Consider the following 16,171-nt stretch of genomic DNA (forward strand, 5'->3'; position numbering starts at 1 on the left):
GAAAGACTAGGCCCCACTATATTAACCCTTTACTTGAGGTGCCGGTCGAACCCCCCCCCAGTATTCAATATTTAACAAGGAAGTAGATTATTTTCCTGAGTTCTAGAGAATCGGAGGTAAACATCACTAAACATGGCACACTCCGGGAAGAGAAAGTCAAAGCTTCAAGATAACCCCAAAAGGACTCTGACAGACAACTTTAATAGTAAGAATGTCTCTGATCCAGACCTCTCTGAAGAAGATTCTAGAGATTCCATAGCCTTCATCAACAGAAATTCAAAAGTTGACAATCCTTGCAAAGACAGGACTACACTCTCGCAATCCACTTTCCTAGACTCCATCAAAACACTATCTGATAAAATGGACACTCACTATACATACTTACGACAATATCTCTGTCAATCTGTCAGCGAACTCAAGCGTGACATCTCCTCGCTTGGGAAACAAACTGAGACTTTAGAGAGGAAACATGAGGATTTGGCAGTTGATCATTCCAACCTCTCATACTCCCAGAACCTTGCAGAACAAATCTCTGACCTAGAGACCAAATTGGCGGATCTGGAAGATAGATTCCGCCAAAATAATCTTCGGATTAGAGGAATTTCTGAAGAAGTAACATTGACTGAACGCCATAACTACCTGACTAGCCTTTTCAAAGATCTCCTTGGCTCAGTTACAGAGCAAGACCTTCTAATTGACAGAGCACTGCGCCCACACAATTCAACTCCTGATACCCCAAGAGATATCATTCTCCATCTCCATTATTACACAACAAAGGAGAGAATTCTGAGAGCATCCTTCAACAACAAACCACTCAACGAACCTTACCACAAAATGCAAATCTTCCCAGATCTGTCCCCGCACACCTTGGCCAAAAGGAGAACATTTCAGCAATTTACACAGGTACTGAGACATCATAAGGCAAAATACAGATGGGGGTTCCCGGTGAAGATCTTTCTTCAATATGAAGCCCATTCATTTGTAATGTCATCAATGGAACAAGGACTGAAATTACTGCATACCCTAGGACATTCTATCTCTTCAGATCCTAATCACAGATGCAAAGACAACCCCAAAGGGCTCAACACAGAAGCTCCAGATGGGCACCCTGTGAATGCTGCAACCCCCCACAAAGAGAAAGATTAGCACTGATCGCAGATCAGACGCCCAAAGAGGTTCCCAGTACTCAGATCTCCCACTCTTCAGTAAAAGACTCTTAGACTAAGACCTAGCTGAGCATACATATGGGTAAACACCTTACTCTTCAACTGCTCCACAGCTATGGGTCTATGTAACTAAGACTCCCCCATCAGAAGACCATTACCCAGGTATGCCTAGAGCTCACAGACGTGTACATACCTTACCCTCCTTCCGCTCTTGGCTTTTCATTACATTTTACCTTTATGTTACCCTGTTATCATTACCCATTACACTTATTGATTTGGGGAAGCATCCCTATCTATCCAGTCTACTGAGATTGCAGATAAGTGCATAAGATTCCTAATAGAATTTTCCTAAAATTCATAGCGACGGTACTCCTTTAGGATATTGATTATCCCTGTCTATACCAATATGTTTTCAAATGTTATGTTGCATTTAGTTAATCTCTCTCATTCTCATCCACTACTCAGTTATATTACTGTTAATATGGTTTCACAAATATTTTAAATGTATTCTGTTAATATGGTTTCACAAATATTTTAAATGTATTTTTATGTGTTATGTCTACCAAATAGTCCCCTGACCATCCAGTACCTTGACTTGGCTTCCCATAAGACTGGTCTGATCCACCTTTAAATAGGTACCCTGTCCTTAAAAGATGAGACTCCCTTACAGTTCTCTGGATCTTACCTTACTTAGAACTGACTACTCTAATCCTACCCATAATCCCACTCAGAGACCTACACCATCCACCCAGCCCTCTGGACAGGCTTAGCCCCCTCGGGAGACCCCCCCCCTCATATTCACTTACCCCTTGTGCCTTAAGGGGCGACCATTGACTTTCTCTGATCATGACTCACCAGACGACTTATCTTACTAGTCCCCATTTAGAACATAATGATGGATCCAGTTCATCCCTCCCCCACACGAATCACCAGCTACCTGAATCGACCTGAGCATACACTTCACCTCACATCTTAAGTCTCATCATCAATGTTAGTTTCTCTCTTGACACCTTTCTTTCTTCAGCTATCTTACACACCTTGGCCTAACTTCAAACCCTCTATTTAACCCTAGGCATACCCCTTAGACATATACAGCAAACAACGCTCAGTACCCTGCTATACAACAACACCTACTTCAACACACATCCATGCTCCTATTTCTCTCTCTCCTGACACATACTGGAGACAACCCAGCACTACCACAATCCACGCTAAACTACCCACAGTCCCCTCTGTAACCCTTGGATAACCAAACTTCCTTACATATCTACCTACCTTATCTTATATAAACTGGGGGGCGTTTCACGCCCCGGCACCTCTCCCCTTCATGTCTTGATATTTTTGTTTACTCTCCTCCCCCAGCCCACATACCTCCACATAAACCTAAATCAGAAATTAATCTTACAAGACACTTTCCTGCTAGATTGCTCAAGCATATATAGAAACACCTGACCTATTATAGGTTGGGTACGTTTATCTCTGCCCCATCCCCCCCATCTTCTCCTCCCCTCCCCCCTATCTACTACCAACCTTGGGATTCAACCCCCTCATCTCTATTTTACCCCCATTCCCCTTGTCTTCCTTTTTAACCAAAGCGGCTCCTATACCAATACCCCTTTAAAGTGTTTACAGTTTAGTTATATCCAACTACTCCCGCAGACACCTCTTCAACCAGCTTTTGTTGACCCATTCTCTCACAAACTAGTGACCCAGGAAATCACGCCCCTGTCCTCCCCTCTCCCCTTTTTCTTTTTTCCCCATCCACTTCTCTCACGTAACTATGGAAGGTCTACGTTTCCTTACACTGAACACACAGGGACTTAATTCCCCCACCAAACGTAGTTTACTTCTCACCTATTTACATAAAAGTAAAACAGATATTGACTTTATTCAGGAGACTTATTGGACCTCTAACTCTGGGATCACATGTACCTTTCGCTGGTTCCCCACGATTATTGAAGCTACATTTCCCTCCAAATCCAGAGGAGTAGCCATTTATATTGGTAAAAACGTCCTCTATGACCCCATTTATGTTGAATGTGTTCCTCAAGCCAGGTTTATCATTGTAGTATGTAAACTTAATAAACGCTTAGTCACACTAATCAACATCTACGCGCCTAACTCCAAACAGATACAATTTATCAGCCTACTCCTCAAATCGGTGTCGGCAGTGAAACAAGAGGAACTAATTATGGGAGGCGATTACAACTTAATCTGGGACATAAATATTGACAGAGCAGGACCTAAACTTTCTCATCACGATAGAGCCACTCATTCTAAAGCTTTTCAGACACTCATGGCCCAACATGATTTATACAACGCGTATAGGTAATTTCACCCACAGGAGAGGGATTATACATTTTACTCCTCCCCACATAAGTCGCACTCTCGCATAGACTACTTCTTCACCAGTGTTAAACTCCTAGATAACATATCCTACATCAAAATTACCCCAGTGTCCTGGTCTGACCATGATGCTTTACAACTCTGACTAGGCCCTCACTCCACATCCAGTCCTCCTCCCTTATGGCGCCTACAAGACTGGACTATCACAGACCCCTCTCATAAAACTGAACTTCAAACTAAGATTACTGACTTCCTAAGTCTTAATGACGACAACCAAACCACAACACAAAACCTGTGGGCCACCCTCAAGGCTGTAATGAGGGGACACTTTATGCACATAGAATCAGCAGCCCACTCAAGATGTGAAGTCACTTTGTCGACCCTAGTTATTCGATTAAGAAACTTAAAAATCAAGCTTAATCTCTCGTACTCTTCCTCAGTAAATGATTACATTTTTGAAGTCACTAAACAAATCCAAGTCTAAGAAATTAACAAAGTACATAATATGCTAGAAAAATTCAAGAGCACCACAGCAATAAAGCCTCCACTCTGTTAGCATCGAAACGTAAGCATCGCATGGCCCAATCCTGAATTATGTCCATTCAAAACTCAAACGGGAAACCAGTCTATTCCCCTGCAGACATAGGAGATACCCTTAAACAATATTATCAAACTTTATACAACATTGAAGTTGATCTACAATCTCCCCCACACTCATCAGAAGACATCGCTACTTTTCTTAATTCTCTACGTCTCCCCACATTGAACCTAGACGACACCCCTATACTAACAGCCCCATTAACTGTAGAAGAAATCCAAAAAGTCATTCAATCCATGAAACTAGGGAAATCACCAGGCCCAGACGGCTTCACAGCTAGATTCTATAAAACCTTTCATCATCTCCTTGCCCCCGTTCTCTGTAGGTTATGTCAAGAGATAATGACTAGAGGCTCCATTAATTCAGAATTCCTTGAAGCCGCGGTAGTTACAATCTTAAAACCAGGTAAACGCCTCAGACCATTGCAGTAGTTACTGCCCAATCTCACTACTGAACCTAGATACCAAGATTTATGCCAAACTCTTAGCTAACAGACTCTCAAGAATTATCCCCTCCTTGATACTAAATGACCAGGTTGGCTTTGTCCCACATAGGGAGGGCCCTGATGCAACTAGGCGAATACTTGATCTTCTTAATTTTGCGTCCCAGAGGGAGGTCCCCATTCTGGCCCTGTCCCTAGAAGCTGAAAAGGCGTTTGACAGGGTCAGGTGGGAATATCTGTGGGAGACTATCCGGATACCCAAAACCTTCATTCTGGCAGTCAAGGCCCTCTACACATGTCCCTCAGCTAGGGTACAGGGAGTTGGCTTCCGGTCATCTTCGTTCAGTATAGCCAATGGCACCAGGCAGGGATGCCCCCTATCGCCCATCTATTTGCTTTAGCTATTGAACCCCTAGCCCAATCTATTAGAAATGATCCACAAACCAAAGGTCTCACTATTGGGACTCACACACACAAAATCTCAAAATATGTAGATGATATTACCCTTTTTCTGACTTCCCCCAATGAGTCCTTACCTGCAATTTTCACAATTCTTAAGAACTTTAGTTCGCTGAGTTTCTATAAACTTAATATCTCGAAGACAGAGGCCCTTCCCATAAACATATCACCCAAAGACCTTACTATTTTACAGAGAACATATCAGTTCCAGTGGAACATGTCCTCTATTAAAATATTAGGAGTATCCCTTAGCCCAGACCCCTCCACCATGGTGGCACAAAACTATACAGACAAACTCTTAGAATTCAGGAAACTACTCGAAACTTGGGAGTTTAGGGAAATCTCCTGGACAGGGCGCATTACAGCATTCAAGATGTCCTTCCTCCCCAAGATATCATATCTGTTCTGATCCATCCCGTACAACATCCCAAGACCTATCTTAAACAAACTACAGAGTCTGATTACCACTTATGTATGGAAAGATAAGAGACCTAGGACTTCTGGGTGAACTCTTGAGAGACCAGTGTCACAGGGTGGTCTCTCCCTGCCAAATCTTATTTCATACTACAATGCCGCCAGACTCTCGCACTTACTGGGATGGAACAATACAGAACGACACCCAGGATGGTTCCTAGTGGAATCCTCACTACTCCCTTCAGCTATAACCCCCTCAGATCTCCTCTGGATCCTTGCTCATCATAGACAATCCCTGAACAGTATACACCTAATATTTAAACATACCTTTCAGTTCTGGGATGAAATAAGACACAACCCAGCTATATCTCCTCACCTGTCGCCTACACTCACTCTACCTGGCGCGCTGTTTTGTCTACCTGATTCCCACCCCGAAACTTGGCGTAACCAACAGATCCTCCTAGTGACGGATTTCTATGACAATGACACATGGCTCTCTCATCCTGACCTATGTACAAAATGTAGGATTCCCCCAAATCTCGAATTTGAGGCATATCGCTTGAGCACACGCATACGCGCATGGGGATATCCCAAAAAGTCACTCAGACCATTGTCACACTGGGAGAATGCATGGAAAAAAGCTTACAATATTAAACACTCCCTCTCCTTCCATTACAACCTCCTCATTAATTCACACACCCCACATAAAATCTCACAGCACTCTGCTTGGGAAAGAGAACTTGGTTTCACTGCCGACACTGATATCTGGCAAACTCGGATCATGGAAACCAAAATAATACTACATTGCCCCACCTTGTGGGAACTACACTATAAAATCCTAGTCTGATGGCACTTTGTGCCGATCACATTGCACAAGATTTACAACACACACTCCTCTGAGTGTTGGAGGAAATGCAGGATTATAGGTACGGCACTACACATCTGGTGGTCCTGCCTGGTAATCCAACCACTTTGGAGGAAAGTCTATGCACTCCTACATACTCTCGGAATTACTCCACGGTACATTCAAGAGGTATCTCTACTTCACATGAAGATGGTTAACCTCAATCCTGCTAATGAAGCTCTCACAATCTACATCTTCATAGCCACTAAGTTAGCAATCGCAAGATCCTGGAAGAAAGAGGGACCACCACCCCACTTTCAAGTATTATCCATTGCCCAGTTTATAGGACAAATTAAACAATACTCATACAGGGTCCTAGATAAAGTGGATTCCTTTAATGAGATCTGGTCTCCCTGGCTCTCTGAATTCCTGAGATGGGGAATGACTCCCAACCCTAATCTCCCCACTTAGACCCCCCCTCTAGTGCTATGTAGTTTCTTTCTTTTTTCTTTTTCTTCTCTCCCCCTACCTCCTGGGTCGCATCTCGCTTGTATCTTTTTTTTTTTTACTATCTCTACGGATCTATCAGCAAGACTTCCCATACTCACACACATGAAAAATATAACTACCCATCGATCTTTCATAACCTATATCCCCCCCTAATAAAAGAGACTTCTTAGACTTATCCTCTAGACCAGTAACCTAAATCCTTCGGATTGGTTTCACACGGATATCTGCTCTTGGACTGAGCTTGAAGCACCCTTCACTTGTCCCTTTTACCAATGTATTTATAATGTTTGCATTTATTATTTGTTTTACTCTATGCTCTTAGTGGTCTTGCTAGGATCTGCCTGTATATGTCACAATAAAAAATTTTTACTTAAAAAAAAAATATATACAATAATATGTCATTTTTACTGTATATAAATAATTGAATGAAACTGTCTGCTGCCCCCGGTGTTGTAATGCGAGAATTACAGCCAAAAGATTTGACTGTTAACAAAGATGCGTTTCCTTAGTAACCATGCATTACCAATTAACCAATGAAGGGCCTAAATAATTCACCAACGATGGTACAGAACAAAAAGGGTGGGGTTACATCACATGATTTAACCCCAAGCATGGAGATAGTCTGGGCTGGCTGATTTTGCTGAACTGGACTTAAAACTTGTTGCCTGGAACCCGGGCACTATAAGCAAAATTGGGCTACCCTTCCTATCCACATTGCAAAATACTTATTTTGTATTCTGAGGTGAGGTGAATTGGACCTGTTGAGAAATATTGGAAGCTGAATATCGATTTGGTTATTTTTGGTAAAGTATAAGAGGTTGCTAAATATAGGTAATATTTAAAACAAATCTATTCATTATTGCTGCAGTAAAGAAGTTTAAAAGAGCAATTTATATTTCAGCTTGCATCCATAGTCTTGCATAGTTTTAAGCTTGTCTTTTGTTTGCCAAGTAATTAATAACTGTAGCCATATAAATATATTTTTGAATTTACAGTATTGCTACTAAATAATTTGTTTCAGCTTAGATAGATTGCCATATAAACTGGCTGTTTATATTAAGAATATATATAACTCCTGATGATTTAATTAGAGTTAAATAGAATATTTTGTGAGCTAAGTTGACTAAATATATTTGTCTGCAAGTTAAGCAAACCATACCTTGGTACCTCAGTGTGGTATTTTAATGAAATTCAATTGCGAATAAGGTTAATAAATAAGGTAATTTTTATGATCTTTGTATAGCATATTATAACAGTTTAAACATGTATAGTTTTTATTCATATCTGGTTTTCTACAAATATATTTAAATGTGTCTATAAATTTTAACCAATATAAAGAACTTAGGAATTTGTATTAATGTTATGGTTTTGTATATGCATTTTATTGAGGGTTTATTTTAAAGGATAACTATTAAATATATTGTATTATAAACCGGCCATATACTGATAACATAGTCAGACTAAGAATAAGTCTCCCCAAAATGGAAACCACAGATAGGTATGAGAAAATCTTCTGGTCTCCCTTTAGGGTTAGTTTAGGGCTAGGTTTGTCTTCCTGGGCCGGTGCATCTACTACTACTTCAGTGCTTTGATTGGCACCAGCTTACTGTCACAATCCGGTGTATAACGATTCAGGATATGGACCCTTGGGGCAGTGGTAGAGAGTTAGAGACACAGACCCTTAATCTGGTAATCAGGATCCTGGAAGTAGATAGATGATTTCCTGTAGCAGAGAGCTGGATTCCAGAACTGGAAAATAAATAACTATGTAAAAGGTCAACATATTCAGACTCTATTGAAAACAAGTAGTAATGAGTCTACTATTATCTATTATTATTATATTACTGCAGACTTGACAAACAAAGCAGTAAGATCCTGGTAACGGAAAAATGCTGCAGGATTTAAAGTGCACAATATAACTGTGGTAGAAACTAGATAGTAATACTTTACTGGTAACATATATGTTGCAGGGCCAGGTTAAAAAAAGCCATTGTTACAGATGACTAAATATTCACAGTAATGCTTAACTGGTAATTAAGTTATGTTGCAGGATCAAGGTATACAATACAGTTATAGCAGATAAATGGAATACCACAGTAATACTTGACTGGTAACTAAGATATGTTTCGGAGTTCAGAGTATACAAAATAGTTGTGTTTAGGATGAATACAGCAGAAAACAAAACAGAATATAGCTAGTAACTTGCATCAGTAAAACACAGGCAGTGGATATCAGGGAGGATAGGAATAACTTGAAATACACAAAAAATGCAACATAGAATTACACAGAGTGATCTGTTAAAAGCAAAGCTGGTGCAATAACCCTAAGCCTGAGGATTTCTTAAATAGGGGGTACTGAATTCAGGTGGACGATAATAAATCAGGCAAGTAAGTTCCAGCAGTAGAAAGGATAAAAGGTTAAACAGCCTGATTGACAGTAGCAGAGGAAGCAGTCTGAGGACCCGATATTCCAAGCATCGACAGACCAATGAGAAACTGCCTTTTTGTCTTTGTCAGCCTCACAGTCCATCAGTCTGTTGATATTTTCTAATAAAAGGGGCGGACCACAAAGTTCTGGTGAGTGGCTGTGTGTCTCCCATAGGATTTAATAGGAAGGGGGGCATATTTGAAGTGTTCCTACACAGAGCAGACAGTGCACTCACTGAAACAAATAACGGATTCTGTATAGGAACACTTTCAATAATACCTGTGTGACTTTTCTTTAAAACCTACACAAATTCCCTTACACTGTAAAGTCTCACCACTGCAAAAACTGGTGAGAAAAACATGGCTGACAACCTACTTGTAACCTATACTTCAGAGATTGGAATATATAGCACTGCTGGTGATGTATCCCAATCAAAGTACATGTTACTCCCCCTGGCTAACTTCTACAGAACACCTACAGCTATGTCATACTTTAGTTATACTCCCTTTGGAATGCCCAGCTAACTCCCTTATACTGCCCACACCTACATCATACTTAAGCGACACTCTCCTGAAATTCAAAACTGACTCCCGCAGACCACCTACACCTATGTAATGTTTTCCCTATACTCCCCCTTGAACGCCCAGCTAACTCTGAGAGAATGCCTACACCTACATCATTTCTGCAATCTACCTGAATAATAAAGTATACAAAAAAATTAAAAAATGCTTCCTATTATAACTATAGGAGTGATGTCTCTACATTTATATACAATGCATAATGCATTTTATTTTAAGTACTGTATATAATTAAAAATGTAGTTATCTTTAATTGTTAATTTTATACATAAATATATCATTTTAATTATATTTATGCTTAAAATAATAGAAACAATAAAACATTATATACAATACTTCAAATAATATGCATTATACATGACAATGCATATCATTTTAACACTGTATATAAATTCAATACTAAAATAAACTAGTAACACCTTATATGCCCTCACCCCCAGCACAACCTACACTATTAACTCCAATCTGCCATAACCTAAAGACTTAAACACCCACTTAACCTATTAACCCCTACACCGCCACATACCCCAATGCAATAAACCCCCTAACTTATTAAACCCTTATCTACCACAACGAAAATTATTCCTGCACTACTTCTACCTAACACCAAACCCCCCAGCTCTAAGCAAACGCCCCCTAAGTTACAAAAAAAAAAAAACTAACAACATTACAGAAAAACAAAACACTACTAAAAATAAAAAACCCATAGTTATGCATAAACTAAAACTAAGGCCCCCTTTTAAAAGAAAACACAGAGAACCTAAAAAAACCACTATAACTTACTATAACAACCATAAGAACCAACACTAAATGTGCTTGAAGTCCAGTATCTCAGTAGATTAACTGTTGAACTCTGAATATACAAAGAAAAGTTAAATCCACACACATAAAAGGGTATCCCAAAAGTAAAAGTTCAGTGGATAGTGAATGAGAGATAAAATGACAGATTAGCACTCACAAAACACTGTGTCATAAAAATTAAACACACACACAGTACTTGGTTATGGTAATAATATAGTCTTCAATAGAACAAACTCTGCAGTAAAAAGTTGCTAGGTAAGTGCTGCTCCCAGTATAACAGAAACAATCTGGACACTTTTATTAGTATCACTGAAACAAAGACAAGAGAAAAAGAGAGCACACCGTACTTTAAGTGTAATAATTTATTACAAATGAACAAAAGCAAGTGATATAGATGTAGAGTCTAACCCTGGTCCCCCAGCAAATTCCATTCCTAGCCTTCCAGCTAAAAAAGGCCTCTCCTTTGTGCACTGTAATATACGCAGCTTATTTCCAAAAATCGATGCACTGCAAGCTTGGGCCTAGATTTAGAGTTCGGCGGTAGCCGTCAAAACCAGCGTTAGAGGCTCCTAACGCTGGTTTTGGGCGCCCGCTGGTATTTGGAGTCAGTGATTAAAGGGTCTAACGCTCACTTTTCAGCCGCGACTTTTCCATACCGCAGATCCCCCTACGCCATTTGCGTAGCCTATCTTTTCAATGGGATCTTTCTAACGCTGGTATTTAGAGTCGTTTCTGCAGTGAGCGTTAGAGCTCTAACGACAAGATTCCAGCCGCCTGAAAATAGCAGGAGTTAAGAGCTTTCTGGCTAACGCCGGTTTATAAAGCTCTTAACTACTGTACCCTAAAGTACACTAACACCCATAAACTACCTATGTACCCCTAAACCGAGGTCCCCCCACATCGCCGCCACTCGATTAAAATTTTTAACCCCTAATCTGCCGACCGCCACCTACGTTATACTTATGTACCCCTAATCTGCTGCCCCTAACACCGCCGACCCCTGTATTATATCTATTAACCCCTAACTTGCCCCCCACAACGTCGCCGCAAGCTACTTAAAATAATTAACCCCTAATCTTCCGACCGCAAATCGCCGCCACCTACGTTATCCCTATGTACCCCTAATCTGCTACCCCTAACATCGCCGACCCCTATGTTATATTTATTAACCCCTAATCTGCCCCCCACAACGTCGCCGACACCTACCTACACTTATTAACCCCTAATCTGCCGAGCGGACCTGAGCGCTACTATAATAAAGTTATTAACCCCTAATCCGCCTCACTAACCCTATCATAAATAGTATTAACCCCTAATCTGCCCTTCCTAACATCGCCGACACCTACCTTCAATTATTAACCCCTAATCTTCCGACCGGAGCTCACCGCTATTCTAATAAATGTATTAACCCCTAAAGCTAAGTCTAACCCTAACACTAACACCCCCCTAAGTTAAATATAATTTTTATCTAACGAAATAAATTAACTCTTATTAAATAAATAATTCCTATTTAAAGCTAAATACTTACCTGTAAAATAAATCCTAATATAGCTACAATATAAATTATAATTATATTATACCTATTTTAGGATTAATATTTATTTTACAGGCAACTTTGTAATTATTTTAACCAGGTACAATAGCTATTAAATAGTTAAGAACTATTTAATAGTTACCTAGTTAAAATAATTACAAATTTACCTGTAAAATAAATCCTAACCTAAGATATAATTAAACCTAACACTACCCTATCAATAAAATAATTAAATAAACTACCTACAATTACCTACAATTAACCTAACAATACACTATCAATAAATTAATTAAACACAATTGCTACAAATAAATAAAATTAAATAAACTATCTAAAGTACAAAAAATAAAAAAGAACTAAGTTACAGAAAATAATAAAATATTTACAAACATAAGAAAAATATTACAACAATTTTAAACTAATTACACCTACTCTAAGCCCCCTAATAAAATAACAAAGCCCCCCAAAATAAAAAATTCCCTACCCTATTCTAAAATACAAATATTACAAGCTCTTTTACCTTACCAGCCCTGAACAGGGCCCTTTGCGGGGCATGCCCCAAGAATTTCAGCTCTTTTGCCTGTAAAAATAAACATACTATACCCCCCCCCCAACATTACAACCCACCACCCACATACCCCTAATCTAACCCAAACCCCCCTTAAATAAACCTAACACTACCCCCCTGATGATCTTCCTACCTTGTCTTCACCATGCCAGGTTCACCGATCCGTCCTGGCTCCAAGATCTTCATCCAACCCAAGCGGGGGCTAGACATCCACTGAAGAAGTCCAGAAGAGGGTCCAAAGTCTTCCTCCTATCCGGCAAGAAGAGGACATCCGGACCGGCAAACATCTTCTCCAAGCGGCATCTTCTATCTTCTTCCATCCGATGACGACCGGCTCCATCTTGAAGACCTCCAGCGCGGATCCATCCTCTTCTTCCGACGACTAGACGACGAATGACGGTTCCTTTAAGGGACGTCATCCAAGATGGCGTCCCTCGAATTCCGATTGGCTGATAGGATTCTATCAGCCAATCGGAATTAAGGTAGGAATTTTCTGATTGGCTGATGGAATCAGCCAATCAGAATCAAGTTCAATCCGATTGGCTGATCCAATCAGCCAATCAGATTGAGCTCGCATTCTATTGGCTGATCGGAACAGCCAATAGAATGCGAGCTCAATCTGATTGGCTGATTGGATCAGCCAATCGGATTGAACTATATTCTGATTGGCTGATTCCATCAGCCAATCAGAAAATTCCTACCTTAATTCCGATTGGCTGATAGAATCCTATCAGCCAATCGGAATTCGAGGGACGCCATCTTGGATGACGTCCCTTAAAGGAACCGTCATTCGTCGTCTAGTCGTCGGAAGAAGAGGATGGATCCGCGCTGGAGGTCTTCAAGATGGAGCCGGTCGTCATCGGATGGAAGAAGATAGAAGATGCCGCTTGGAGAAGATGTTTGCCGGTCCGGATGTCCTCTTCTTGCCGGATAGGAGGAAGACTTTGGACCCTCTTCTGGACTTCTTCAGTGGATGTCTAGCCCCCGCTTGGGTTGGATGAAGATCTTGGAGCCAGGACGGATCGGTGAACCTGGCATGGTGAAGACAAGGTAGGAAGATCATCAGGGGGGTAGTGTTAGGTTTATTTAAGGGGGGTTTGGGTTAGATTAGGGGTATGTGGGTGGTGGGTTGTAATGTTGGGGGGGGGGTATAGTATGTTTATTTTTACAGGCAAAAGAGCTGAAATTCTTGGGGCATGCCCCGCAAAGGGCCCTGTTCAGGGCTGGTAAGGTAAAAGAGCTTGTAATATTTGTATTTTAGAATAGGGTAGGGAATTTTTTATTTTGGGGGGCTTTGTTATTTTATTAGGGGGCTTAGAGTAGGTGTAATTAGTTTAAAATTGTTGTAATATTTTTCTTATGTTTGTAAATATTTTATTATTTTCTGTAACTTAGTTCTTTTTTATTTTTTGTACTTTAGATAGTTTATTTAATTTTATTTATTTGTAGCAATTGTGTTTAATTAATTTATTGATAGTGTATTGTTAGGTTAATTGTAGGTAATTGTAGGTAGTTTATTTAATTATTTTATTGATAGGGTAGTGTTAGGTTTAATTATATCTTAGGTTAGGATTTATTTTACAGGTAAATTTGTAATTATTTTAACTAGGTAACTATTAAATAGTTCTTAACTATTTAATAGCTATTGTACCTGGTTAAAATAATTACAAAGTTGCCTGTAAAATAAATATTAATCCTAAAATAGGTATAATATAATTATAATTTATATTGTAGCTATATTAGGATTTATTTTACAGGTAAGTATTTAGCTTTAAATAGGAATTATTTATTTAATAAGAGTTAATTTATTTCGTTAGATAAAAATTATATTTAACTTAGGGGGGTGTTAGTGTTAGGGTTAGACTTAGCTTTAGGGGTTAATACATTTATTAGAATAGCGGTGAGCTCCGGTCGGAAGATTAGGGGTTAATAATTGAAGGTAGGTGTCGGCGATGTTAGGGAGGGCAGATTAGGGGTTAATACTATTTATGATAGGGTTAGTGAGGCGGATTAGGGGTTAATAACTTTATTATAGTAGCGCTCAGGTCCGCTCGGCAGATTAGGGGTTAATAAGTGTAGGTAGGTGTCGGCGACGTTGTGGGGGGCAGATTAGGGGTTAATAAATATAACATAGGGGTCGGCGATGTTAGGGCAGCAGATTAGGGGTACATAGGGATAACGTAGGTGGCGGCGGTTTACGGAGCGGCAGATTAGGGGTTAAAAGTGTAATGCAGGGGTCAGCGATAGCGGGGGGCGGCAGATTAGGGGTTAATAAGTGTAAGGTTAGGGGTGTTTAGACTCGGGGTACATGTTAGGGTGTTAGGTGCAGACTTAGGAGGTGTTTCCCCATAGGAAACAATGGGGCTGCGTTAGGAGCTGAACGCTGCTTTTTTGCAGGTGTTAGGTTTTTTTTCAGCTCAAACAGCCCCATTGTTTCCTATGGGAGAATCGTGCACGAGCACGTTTTTGATGCCGGCCGCGTCCGTAAGCAACTCTGGTATCGAGAGTTGCATTTGCGGTAAAAATGCTCTACGCTCCTTTTTTGGAGCCTAACGCAGCATTTGTTTGAACTCTCGATACCAGAGTTAAATTTATGGTGCGGCCAGAAAAAAACCCGCGGAGCGTTAACAGCCCTTTTACCGCCGAACTCTAAATCTAGGCCTTGGTGTTTACAATACAAGCCAAAAATCATTGTTATCTCTGAATCATGGCTAACTGCAAAAATACCTGACTCTGCCATTGCAATACCTGGGTATTCATGCCATAGAATTGACAGAGCAAAGAGAGGAGGCGGCATTGTAATCTATATTGACAACTCCACAAAGTTCAGCCCCATACAAAAATCTAGCTCTCCTGCCACCTTTGATTTCCTTTCTGGCAAAATTGAGATCCCGTGCAGTAAATCAATCATTGTTGCAGGAATCTAATGCCCACCAAGCTCCCCTGTGCATTCCATTTCAGACATAGCACAGCTCCTTAGTGAATCCATAACTCAAAACCCAAAAAGTGAAATTTTGGTTTTTGGAGAAAATTTGGTTTTTGAATTCAAAAAATAACAGTTGTCGCTCGCTGTTTAAATCTTTGCAGCTAACACAATTAATCTCCTCCCCAACTCGCATAAACATCAAAAGCCATAATCATACCCTGCTCGACTGGATTCTCTCCTCTTCTCCCGACTGAATCCAGGAGTTAGGTGTTCTCCCTAACAATTTCAGTGACCACTGCTTAGTGTACTGTGTGCGCAAAATAAAGGCTATTAAATCCTCTCCCAAGGTTAAAATCACCAGGTCCTTCAAAAAATTCAATCTTCAATCATTTCTAAATGACATCAAGAACCTCCCCTGGCACAGATTAAACCTAATCCCAGATCTAGACTCTGCAGTTGAATTCTTTCAGTCTGAACTCCTACAAGTTTGGAATTTACATGCACCGCTGCGTAAGGTGAGAGTAAAAGGAGCACACTTGAATTGGATCACAGCTGACC

Source organism: Bombina bombina, chromosome 10 (assembly GCF_027579735.1).
Source record: "Bombina bombina isolate aBomBom1 chromosome 10, aBomBom1.pri, whole genome shotgun sequence".
In the NCBI taxonomy this organism is placed as follows: Eukaryota; Metazoa; Chordata; class Amphibia; order Anura; family Bombinatoridae; genus Bombina; species Bombina bombina.